The sequence below is a fragment of the Eulemur rufifrons genome, chromosome 2 (assembly GCF_041146395.1).
Source record: "Eulemur rufifrons isolate Redbay chromosome 2, OSU_ERuf_1, whole genome shotgun sequence".
Classification (NCBI taxonomy): domain Eukaryota; kingdom Metazoa; phylum Chordata; class Mammalia; order Primates; family Lemuridae; genus Eulemur; species Eulemur rufifrons.
In genome coordinates, this window is record NC_090984.1 from 28,232,724 (window position 1) to 28,245,572 (window position 12,849).

General features: G+C 40.0%; 1 protein-coding gene across 5 annotated transcripts in view; it reads right to left on the reverse strand.

Annotated features, from left to right (window-relative positions):
- Window positions 1-12,849, reverse strand: part of MAP2K5 (mitogen-activated protein kinase kinase 5) — a 242,706-nt gene that overhangs the window by 90,514 nt on the left and 139,343 nt on the right. The gene's annotated exons all lie outside the window — the stretch shown is intronic.

A 12,849-nucleotide genomic window follows, 5' to 3' on the forward strand; every position in this document is an offset into this window, starting at 1 on the left:
CAGGAGCAATCTTGTGTCATTTCTCAGGTTGGGCTTTAAGGGATTTGCTGCTTTTGCCACCACAGCTTAGAACACAAGGCACCACAAAGGGAGCCTAAAGTAGCCATGAAGGGGAGGAAGAGAGAGAGATAGAGAGATGTAGGAGAGGAAAGTCCCAGTCTCTCCTGGCCATCCCCACCAAGGCACCACACATGCAAGTGAAGTCATCTTGGATCTTCCATTCTTAACCACTATCCAAGTGCAACCTCATGAGGGATCCTTGACGCTATGAGGAATGGCTGAGTCCTGCTAGGATTCCTGACCCACAAAATCCTAAGTGAATAAATGGCTGTTATTTTTAGCCACTAATTTTGGGTACTTTATTAAGCAGTAATTAACAATTGAAATGCGTTCCTGACGCTGATGTCAGTCCTCACTTTCATCTGCCCAGTCCTATGTGAGTTTTGCACTAGGTGCAATGCACTTTTACTTCTCCGTCTCCCCACTGGTCAAGGAGCCCCTGAGGGCAAAGTTTATACCCTCACTGTCAGCATAGGGAGGTACTGGATAAATATTTACCGATCAGATGTAATTCTCACCTACCCACTTCCTGTTGTAGTAGACATATTACAGATTGAGTTAATCTTGTGTTTCTTTTAACAAACTAGGCCGTGGTTTCTGAAGCCCAATGGGCACATTTTGAAATACAGTAAAATGGAAACAGCTACAGGGATAGTAAAAGGTGTAATCCTGTAGAAAGCAGTCTTGACTGACCAGCGGAGCCACAATAAACCTCTCTTTCCTTTATCTAATTTCCTGCTCATTTATATTTACCATTCATGTCTTCTTTTTTTTTCTCAATTACTTGATCTACTTGTAGTGGAAGAAGAAGAATTTAATTCATGAATTGGGACACCTGACTGCTGCTGCCTGGCATAGTCACTTAGCCTTTCTGGAAAAGTCCTTTAATTTCTCTGGATATCAGTTTCCTCACTTGCAAAATGGGAGCTCTGATGCTCATAAGGTGGAAAAATCTCTGATGCCTCAAATTACTGATTTTTCAGGCATTTCCCATCACAGTGGGGAAAAGCTTAAATGAGATAATGAATACCAAAGGGCGTTAAGTGTTATCTACATATAAAGTGTTGTCACCCTTCTTGTTAGAATGACATTTAGCAAGAGGATGTCAACAGCTTGGAAGAGAGGAAAGAGCAGTAAACTTCACTTCAGAAGACCTTGATTCCAGTCCTCTTCTGTACAGCGCGAGCTGCGTGCAGCAAATGCAGGCTCATTCCTTCTCTGCTCTGAAGCCCAGCTTCCTCACTAGTAAGAGGAATGGTCTGATTTAACAAGTTCTAAGGTCTCTTTTCTAGTTAAAAAAATTTCTAGTCTCTAAATACAAGGCGCGTACAAGAATTTTCTAAATAAATGCTATAGAAGATGTTAAAGTTATCATTATACAGTTCAGAACCAAAGAATGTCATAGGGTCTGTGGGATCTTGAAGATGATTTTTAAAGTCAATTCCAGGTCACCGGATTTGAGTATTGATAGAATTCTAGAAGCAGCAGTTTCTACCATTGGATATCTCAAAGTTAGCAGTAGTGGTTCCCAAAATTATCACAGACTCAGAGAATTTCAGAGTTGACAGATGTCACTAGAAGACTGGTTCCATCTTTTAGATCTCAACTCAAAAGTGACCCCACGCCACTCAGTTATCCTGTTTATTTCTGTCTAACAAGTTACAATTGTCAGGCTCCCTTCTTTAAAATGTAGGCCCACGCAAGCAGGGACTTTGTCAGTTTTGTTCACAGCAGTGTCCCCAGGACTAACACCGGGCCTGCCACATAGTAGGTATGCAAAAAATATCTGCTGAGTGACTGAATGAATGAATTACTGCATATTGTCTAATCTTATGCCTGTTTTTTCTACAAAGAATTTCTTCTAAAAAAAATCTAAGTCATTCAGTCCCTACTGAAATGTCTCCAGGGATCGGGCATTTTTACCTCTAATGATTCCACTATTGAGTAGCAAGGGTGTAGGGATCTATCCATTAGAAAATTCTTCTTTATGTTGAATAGAAAGTCATGGGCTTTTTTGGTTTGTTTTTGTTTTAGCTTCAGAAGATTCAGCACCATTTCTCCACTGACAATCCTTCGAACATCTGAAGATGGGTTGTAGAATGCCCACTGCGTCTTCTCTTTATTTCTTTATTCTTCATATCAAGACTTTGTTGACTTAATGTTTTTTTAAAATTCCAAATTCTGTGTATTTATATGTATACATGATAAGGGCATGTGCTGTTGAAATAACATTAAAATCCATCTGAAATCCATCAAAATAATAAAATGCTTAGCTGGGACTGCTAGCACCTGTTCCAACTTGTTTTGTCAATCTCATGGTTGTTCCCGATAGCTCTGAGCACAAAGCAAACTCCACAATGCCTCATTCAGTGGCAACACTTCACTGTGTCTGCCAGTTTCACATTCACTCCGATGACTGACAACCTTGGAAAATGCACATTTAGGCATGGTAATATGAGACAGCTGGATCCCTTCACAACCTTGCAGAGGACTGAACTACTCAATCCATCATCTGCCAAAGGTCATTTTAACAGCTCCTTTTTGCAGTAAGTTACACAAAATTTTAGAAAAAAAAAATAATAGGAAAAATCAAGTTAAGACAGAATTATAGAAAGGGGAGTTAGAGTGGGGGGAAGAGTGACAGAAATTGCTACATGTTTTTTTCCTCAACATTTTTCAATGGAAAGGAAGGAGGGCCCATGACAAAGATTCCAGAACCACATCCTTCCCACTTTCCTGTACAATCTTCTACTGAAATTTCCTTTGTCACTGAGCCCTTCAGATCCTTCAGGTTTTCAGCAGAAACTTCTGATCAACAGGTAAGATGTTTCACTAGTTGGAGCAGCAGACTGAACATATGACACAGGTTGAGTGTAACCTTTATCTGAAATGCTTTGGACAAGAAGTGTTTCAGATTTTGGAGTTTTTCAGATTTTGGAATATTTGCATTATACTCACTGGCATTCTTAATCTGAAAACCTGAAATCTGAAATGCTCCAATAAGCGTGACCTTTGAGGGTCATGTCAGTGCTCAAAAAGTTTCAGGTTTTAGAGCACTTCAGATTCGGATTTTCAGATTAGGGATACTCAACTTGTAATAAGATTCTACTCACATTCTTGGAAATAATCATTTAAAAAGAAGAGGAGAAAATATTAGTTTGCGAGTGAAGCACACTAAATGTAAAGTGTTTATAGTCTAGAGAAGCTGACAGCAGGTGCTTACAGGGCATCCAGAGCCATCCATCAGTCCTCAGAACAGGTTCACGAGCACCAAGGGCTAGAAAGGCACACAAGACTGCAACTGTAGATCCACCAGAGATAGCTGTGTCTTTGGGTGTTTTCTGTAGGGAGAGCGGGAAATGGGTTCTTCCGTATATTTAGAGGCAGGAGCCAAGTTTAGATAATGCTCTCGAATTCTTGTTACTTGGTAAGCATTCAATACATACATGATGCTATTTTAAAGAGAAGCTTACCATTGGTAAGGGTAAATGAAAGTATTTGTTAAAAAGCCTAGAACACTGAAAATATTCTAATCTTGCTTTTAAAAAATATGTGTTTACTATCATTGTTTATCTTCTGCCTCCCTCATTACATTGTTGGCTCAACAAGGAAAGGGTACTTGCCTATTTTATTTACCAGTTTATCCCTAGTACTTAGTAAAGTATTTGATACATAAAAGAGGTTCGATAAATATTTAAGGAATGAATGGATTCTAATGTTATCTTCATCTTACAGATAAGAAACTGACCTTGGAGTGGCAAAGTGAACTGGCTGCGATCACACTGATTATAAGTAGAAGTGACAATATGTGAACCAAACTCTGGTTAATCCAAAATCTGAGCTCTTTAACAGTTCAAGAATTAGGATGATAGCCTTTGAATCTAAAAATTATATCGGAAGGCTGGGCATGATGGCTCACACCTGTAATCCCAACACTTTGGGAGGCCAAGGTGGGAGGACTGCTTGAGGCCAGAAGTTTGAGACCAGCCGGGGCAATATAGCAAGACCCTGTCTCTACAAAAAATAAAAACAAAAAAATTAGTCATGTGTGGAGGTACGTGCCCATAGTCCTAGCTACTCAGGAGGCCAGGGTAGAGCGGATTGCTTCCACCCAGAAGTTCAAGGTTACAGTGAGCTATAATTGTGCAATTGCACTCCAGTCTGGGTGACAGAGCCACACTCCATCTCTAAAAGTAAAAAATAAAAAATAAATGGTATCAGAAAGAAAATGACAAACTCTCCATTAAACTTTCCCACAAGCTTTTGTCAAGGGTATTGGGCTGGGTAATCCATGCAACTTTTTCAATACTTTCATTTTCATTTACATAGTTCAACATGGTTTATGTGGATGCTTTGTAAAAAGAGCACACTTCATTTTCTTGATATCTAATGAGTCTTATCTGGCAGCCATTGAACAATATGTATAAAGGCAAAACCAAAAAGTGAGATGTGTTATCAGCCTTTACAATCTCATATGACAAAAGATAGTCATGTCAAATTATTTGTAATTTTTTTTTTTTTTTTTTTTTTTTGAGACAGAGTCTTGCTTTGTTGCCCAGGCTAGAGTGAGTGCCGTGGCGTCAGCCTAGCTCACAGCAACCTCAAACTCCTGAGCTTAAGCGATCCTACTGCCTCAGCCTCCCGAGTAGCTGGGACTACAGGCATGTGCCACCATGCCTGGCTAATTTTTTTCTATATATATTTTAGTTGGCCAGATAATTTCTTTCTATTTTTAGTAGAGACGGGGTCTCGCTCTTGCTCAGGCTGGTCTCAAACTCCTGACCTTGAGCGATCCACCGCCTCGGCCTCCCAGAGTGCTAGGATTACAGGCGTGAGCCACCGTGCGCGGCCTATTTGTACTTTTTTATGCTAAACTTTCCTTTGGAAAAATTCTATTTACCATCCTCCAACAAAAAATTCACTTTCTCTGGGCAAAAACATCATCACATGCCATTTAGAAAAAAAAAGTTAGGTTTGTTTTTTGTTTTTCTGTAGAAATACTAAGAGGAGGGCAATCTCAAATGACATACAAATATTTCTTCCATGTCATAACATTAAAATTAAAACACTTTCTTTGGTGATTTCTTCTCCTTTTGTTTTCTCTCTTCTTTCTTCCTGAAAACTTCTATTTTTCATGTTAGACTTTCTGAGCTGGTTCTCTAATTTTCATTTCTCTCCTATTTTCTTGTTGTTCTCTGAAAATTCTTTTGTTGCAGTAGCCTGTTCTCATCTCTTGAGTGCAATATTCTCTCTTAGTCCTTTGAGGATACTATTGGTAATTCATTTGAATTTTTTCCCCCATGCATAGTTTTCTGGCCCTTGGAGTTGCTTTTTTTTTTTTTTTTTCCAATTATTTCAAGGCCTCTGTTTTTATCCTAAAGGCCTTCCTCTAATGTCTCATTAACAGTAAGGCACTAAAAATCTGACTGGAAATTCTGTGTTCCTGGACGGAGCTCATAGGGCTTTCCTGGGAGCATGATGTAGTTGGACTGTTTGGCTGGGGAACTTCCGACGGCTGGATCTTTAAGATTTTCTAGTCGGATTTCCCTAGAGAAACTCTCTGCCAATCTCCTGCCTGAAAGGTAATCTTAACCACCAGTGTCCTAGGAACAGAGGGGGGGATCCCCACATTCAGAATCTAAACTTTCACTTAATGCCTCTGTACTCTGTAATAGGACCCAGACTTCCATGGTGCCAGGTATGACTTATTTTATTCTCTCCAAAAAGAATCTCCACTCAGTCTTGTGTTAGATTTGGAGAGGGGAAACTGTCCATCTGTGCTGAGTTAGGGAGAGGACTTGTGTCAAATAACTTAACTGCTTCTCAAAAGACTTTAAAGCAATTCTCTTCTCTTGGTCCCACCTTCACTCCTAGCTCCAGATATCCATCTGGTCCTTCCTATTCCTGAGCCTTCTGGTGCCTGCAGTACATCAGGTTACTTCTTGCTTTCTTTACTGCTGGCTTAGGACTCCGCATTCTCAGCTCTGCTAAGCTGTTTACTGTTGTACGTCTGCTTTCTCACATCCAAAACTTGTTTGCTATTGTCTCCTTTCACTTTGTCTTTATGGTGTTAAACTTTAAAAAAAAAAAAAAACCCTTTATGGTTATTTTTAGTGGAGATTGAGGTGAGAGTGTAAGCTAAAGCTTGCATTTCACTCATCATCTTTAACCAAATTAGTAGTCTTTCTGACGCAAATGTAAACACTTCAAAAGGTAATTCCTTTTAAAGAGAGGGGATAATGGCTTAATTTTTTCATTGTGATCTTTGTCCAAAAGCTCTGAAGGAGAGCTTCCATCTAAGGATGAGGAAACTGAGGCCCAGAGAAATTAAGCGATTTACCCAAGGTTTTATAGCTTAGACTGGCTGAGGTGGACTCTGAATCTGGATCTGATACTTTGGCAAACAGAAAGCTCTTCTTCACATGCAAAATCCTGTGATCTATTCCATGAACATTTATGAGCACTTATGTTAAGGATTCCATCAAACCTTAAACTCTGATCTTTATTTTCAGAAACTGTCTTTAAAAACTATTACAAAATAGGGAACAATTGAGCCAAAAAAACTTCCTGAGTACCCACTAAGGCACTGGAATTGTGCTGTACAGGGTAGGAGATTATGAGAGAATCAGATTTGAATCCTGTTGTGAGGAACTATGATACATCTATAAATTACTATAATACAAAGTGGAAAATTTACATGACACAAGGAAGATGCAAATGAAGGTCGGAAGAGGAAGATATTACCTTCAGCTGGAGATATCAGAGTAGGAATCATGAAGGATGGGTATTTAAACTATATTTTGGGGTGATGAAGAAAAATGATATTTGGTGTATAGAGAACAGCGCAGTATTCCATGGATTTATTTTTAACTTGGTAAAGGTAATTCTAAAACTCACAAGAAAAACTCTTTTTGTCAAAGTAATAGAACCCATAAAACTCTTCAGAAGATGGTGTTACTCTGATGACAATGACCTTATGTGGCTCTCTGAATATGTTCTTCACTTATTTTGAGACATTTTTCTAAACCACGGTCCTTGTTTTCATCATTTAGCACATCATTCAAACCACTTCAGTAAAACAGTGGTCATGCTGAAGAGGGGTCTCAGATGACTAGATGACACACCCATTAACCAAGCATATCAAGCCAGACTGTTCCATGTCTGGGACTCAAGAGACTGGTGTAGAGAGGAGGCCAACAATGGCAGAAAGCGTGAGGATCTAAGTAAAAAGAGCAATACACATGTGCTAAAGATGGGATTGTCAGCTGGGCATGGTGGCACATGCCTGTAGTCCTAGCTACTTGGGAGACTGAGGTGGGAAGATCCCTTGAGCCCAGAAGTTCAAGGTTGAAGTGAGTTATGATTGAGCCAACGAACTCTATCCTGAGTGACACAGCAAGACCCTGTCTCTCAAAAAAAAAAAAAGAAGAAGAGATTGGCCTTTTCGGTCTAACTCCTGTGGAAAAGTCTGGCAGAAGATTATTCACTACCAACCTTAACAATAACCTCCCAGATAGAAACATAAGCTAGAACATCTACTTGTACAGCATACTCAGTGAGAATAAGAACATTACAAGACTGGAGTGGTGCCTTTTTAATGCACATGCATTGTCCTAGGTACTGCAAATGCAAAGCTAGAGATGCATATTGACTTATTTTTTGACCTAAGAAGGGTCGACTCAAAATCCAGCTTTTGCAGATATAACTGTTTACTTCCCACCTACAGGTTTATGCTGCGACTTGAATGATGTAAGCATATGAATGGAGCAATTACTTAGTAAAAATAGAAAGTGGGACTCTCTTCTCAAGCCATTCTCTGGGAGAAGAGATAAGCACTGACCTATGAAATTAAGAAATTGCACCCTAAAATGTTTTAGGCAGCTCTACTCCTAAGGATTAAATAAAAGCATCAAACTTGGTAACATAAAGCCCTTATTATGTACCAAACTCATTTCATTTATTTATTTATTTTTTTAGAGACAGAGTCTTGCTCTATTGGCCAGGCTAGAGTACAGTGGTGTGATCATAGCTCACTGTAGCTTCCAACTCCTGGGCTCAAGTGATCCTCCCACTTCAGCCTCCCGAGTGGCTGGAACTACAGGCACATGCTACTATGCCAGGGCAACTTGCTTTTTTTAATTTTATATAGAGACGGGGTCTTGCTATGTTGCCCAGGCTAGTCTTGAACTGTGGGGCTCAAGCAATCCTCCCTCCTCATCCTCCCAAAGTGCTGAGATTACAGGTGTGAGCCACTGCACCTGGCCTCATTTTCTTTTAGCTCTAAAGTGTTAAATAGCAACTATAAGGGTGAATAATCCTAAAAATTACCCAGTGAACTGAATCAGTGTGAGCTTTCTAAAAGAGGCAAACAAATATTCTGGGGCAGGATTAACCCTTCCCAGTGGTTTTGTCCTAGTTTAGGAATTTTATACTCTTGTTAGTGGGTCTCACTTCTTTCTTTTCTTTTCTTTTTGCATTTCCACACTGATTCTTGTTGTCAAGTTTCAAGGAGGAACTGTAATTCCACATGGGTTCTCTTCCCCATCACAAAGTGAGCCCACACAAACCCCATATATGGCAATGACCTTTATTTGGTTCCAAAACTAATCCACAGGAGGGAAACTATGACACATTTAAAGATCTGAGTTAAAAACCATAAAAACAACAAAGGGGCCAAATTCTTCTCATCTAGTCAAAATGCCATGGGCTAATCAAGCTGAATAATCTCATTTTTCCCCTTCTTAAGAATAATTTCCACCTTTATGTTATATCTGCCAACTACAGATACTACATACAGCTGGAAAAATCCTGCAAGAGACCCCCTTTAGCCCACCAACAGAGGGATGCTGAACTGAAAGGAGATGGGAGCAATTCTGTTCCTGGATAAAAGATAGTCTGATATTAAAGATTCTTTGCTTAAGGCACAAATGGACCCGTCTGTGATTCTTTTTTAACAGCGCATTTTAGGGGCATGTAGCATCATCTTTTATGAAAGAGTGTGGTGAGAGGCCTTGTTATGACTCCCCATGGGGACTGTGACAGCACATTAACAAGCGAAGGGGCAGTAGGAAGAAAGCAGGCAAGTCATTTTAGGAGTTTAAAACAACGAAGGCAATCTTCTGATTCTTGCATCCCCAAACCTCAGAGATGAGAGCGTATGGAATTAGGGGAAGGGATGCCAGGGAGAGGTAGTAGTGATAGAAAACTCTAGTTCCCATTTTGTCTCTTTTTGATTCTTGTGTAATTTCAGGGAATCATTTGTTCGGTTTCCTACATTTTTATCTGATTTTTTTTCTTTACCACAGGAACTCTAGAGGAATAAATTGGTTGACTCAAAACACTTTGAGGAAGGTATGCGCACAAGTAGGCAGTGAAACTGTACTAGGAGACCTTGCATGTGCTGACATTTGACCTCCCTGTAAGTGTTTGCAGGGATTCACCTTCGAGTATGCTGCGGGATGTGGAGGATTCTCTATCGCTTCCCTCTTTCTCCTAGAGGTAATCTCCCTTCAAAATCAAGGCTTTGCACTCAAATGTTAACTCCTTTATGAAACCCCAGCCTTCTTCCCACTTGTGGCTCAGAGTTCTTCATAAACATCTCTAAAGAAGACTTACCCTGCTATTCTGGGCTTTAGGTGTCTTTCTGCTCTACCAGGGGTGGGCTCTTTCAGCTTTGTGTGCCCCACTCTCCAGGGCCTGGCATGTGGCAAGTTCTTAAGTAAGAATTATAGAATGAATGGAAATTTCTACTCTTTGGAGCTTACATCTAGAAAGAGAATCTTGTTTTCAAAAGGGAGAATAAACAGAAGAGAAGCACATTTTTTTTTTTTTTTTTTTTGAGACAAGGTCTCACTCTGTTGTCCTGGCTATAGTGCAGTGGTGCAATCATAGCTCACTGCAGCCTCGAACTTCTGGGCTCCAGCAACGCTTTCACCTTAACCTACGGAGTAGCTGGGACTACAGGTGCACGCTACCACACCTGCCTCATTTTAAAAATTTTTTGTAGAGACAGGGTCTCGCTATATTGTGCAGGCTGGTCTTGGACTCTTGGCCTCAAGTGTTCCTCCTGCCTCGGCCTCCCAAAGTGCTGAGATTATAGGTGTGAGCCACCATTCCTGGCTGAGAAGCAATTCTCTGAAAGTGTTGACTATGTTCCAGAATGCAGTTTGTCCCTCAAATTTAAAAATGCTATTGAAATTTATACTTCTCTCTCTCTATAGTGATTTGAAACAGGACTTACACATCTATTCCAAGTGTATTGCAGTAAAAACAAAGAATCTTGACTCTCAAATACTTCTTTTGGACTAACTTTCCAATCCCCTTGGTACTGTTCTCACTATATCATTCCCTAAGCGGGGTGAAAAATCCTTGGGGTCTCTTGTAACCTTCATTACTGAATCACCTATGAATTCTCCCCTATGGACTCAAAACCTCCTATTCCCCTTCCCTATCACATGTTTTTCTTTTCCCTGGACCCCCAAATGAATAAGGTATAAAACACATGCCAGGGGCCTTATTCTATTCTCTAATGATTTACTGGTCTACCACTTGGGTGGGCCACATGTTGTCACTTGCTTGTCTGGTGGGTAATAAGCTCCTAGAAAGCGTGGGCTGAAATCCTGTGGTTCTTCTGAAGGCATTTAGTTCAGCATCATGTACAAAGAGGTGTTCAACAACCCTTTCTGATGACCATAATCAGATTCCACTTTACATCCTGTAACAACATCTCCTCCTCCCGCCGTTAACACCCAGCTCCTTACCATCCATTTTAAAACACAGGGAGCATCAAAAGGCCTAGCCCTTCCTGGTCCTCACTCTCAACCATCTGGTCATCTGCTCACCACTTCACCACATGAGCCAACACACTCCTTCTGCACTCAGGTGTCCCACACTCAACGCTGACACTTTTTCTCACAGTTCCCTATACCTAATCTTCCTCAATCTTACAAATTCAGTGAGTATGTTTTCTTCAGTCCTCCAGAGACTATTCAATAGTTTACCTCTGGGATAAATGAACATGATCAACAAAATCCAAAATACATCAATGCCAATTTCCCTCCTTACACTACAAAGAATCTCTTTTTAGTAATCTTTGCATCCCCAGCACCTAGCAAAATACTGGCAGACACACATTTTAAAATGCAACATAAATAAATATAACTGTGTTATATTTATTGGGCACCCATCTATCTACCTAAACCGATCTCATTGTTTCCACACCTGCCCTTCTATAGTCGTGCTCCACAGAGCACTCAGTGATCCTTTGAAAATGTAAGTCAGATCATTTACTCTCAGAGTAATATCTAAGGTCCTTAGCATGGCCTACAAAACTGTATATGATCTGGCCCCTGGCTACCTCTCCAAATTTATGTTTTTCCCACTTTTCCCTTGCCAACTGCACTCCAGTCACACCGGTCTCTCTGCTTTCCTTAAATATGCCAAATGCACTGCATCTTAGTGCTTTTGCACTTGCTGTTACCAGGCAGCTCCCTCCACTAAAACGGTACTTTATCAGAGAGGAGTAGCCTGCTTTCTTTTCCTCCATAGGACTTACCACCACCTGACAAATTACATATGTGGTCATCCCTTTGTTTTCTGTCCTTCCCCTCACGCCCTAGCCGTCACCAAATGTAACTTCGTGAAAGCCAAGACTCGAGTGTGCTTTCATTACTCTATTCCCAGCACCTATACAGTAGGCATTGCAGGAGCTCAATACATGAATGCATAAATGAATGTGGAAAGGACGGATGGTGAACATTTATACGTGCTCTAAATCTTAAATCTATTAGTTATGCTCTCTGACAGTACTGCTATGCCTCTGCATTTTATCCCTTTTTATCACTGTCTCAGTCACAAACTCTAGAGTTGTTGTGTAAAATTAAGGAAAAGACAACAGCAAAATGAGCAGCAGCAGAGCCACAGAGTATTAGTCTGGAAAGGGGCTTGGAGATCATTATTTTACAAATGAAGAAACTGAGGCCCAGTGAGGAATAGTGTCTTGCACAGAGTAACCTAAAAAAACCAGTTAGCAAACCTGGAAATGCAATGTAGGTCTTCCATTCCCAATGAAGGATTCTTATCTCTATACCATATAACTTCTCAATTGTTCTACGCTTTATCTAGCCATCTATAAAATACAATCAATGACAATGATTTAAAATATGCAACGGAAATTATATGACAGCAAGGCCTGAGTCCCACAAATCAAAAGCATTAGTCTCCCTTGAAACAGGCTAACAGAAAAAGCCCTTCAGGAATCTGTTGGGAGACTCAGTCCTGAGATCTAACCACCATTATGGATAACCTGTCAGCTGATGCATACACATTGTATTTCTTCTTAGATTCCCTTTTATGAAGAAGCACAGGAATATGGTTTAATGAACACTGAACACTTTATTTTTGTTTTCTTTCTGCCAGGTAGGTGAATTGAGTCTGAAGACATTTCCTTACAAATACAATTGCATCCATGCATTACAAAAATCCACAGAAAAAGTATTTGACTAAAAAAAGGTTATAAAATTGTGATTGCAACTCTATGATCTTATTTAAAGAGTCCTTTCTACTTTGTTAAAAAGTCCTCGTTTATCTGAAACAATTTTTGAAGCACTGGTTGAGTATCCAGGTTCTATACTACTGTAATTCAAACTGAGCCAGATGTCCTCCTGATGTAAATCATACACATTTCCTTATAGATCAATGGTTATTTTATAGAAATCTTAGCACAGAGTTCTAGTGGGGCCTACACCTAGCACACTGAAAGTCCATTCTAAATACAGCTATAAAGCATAA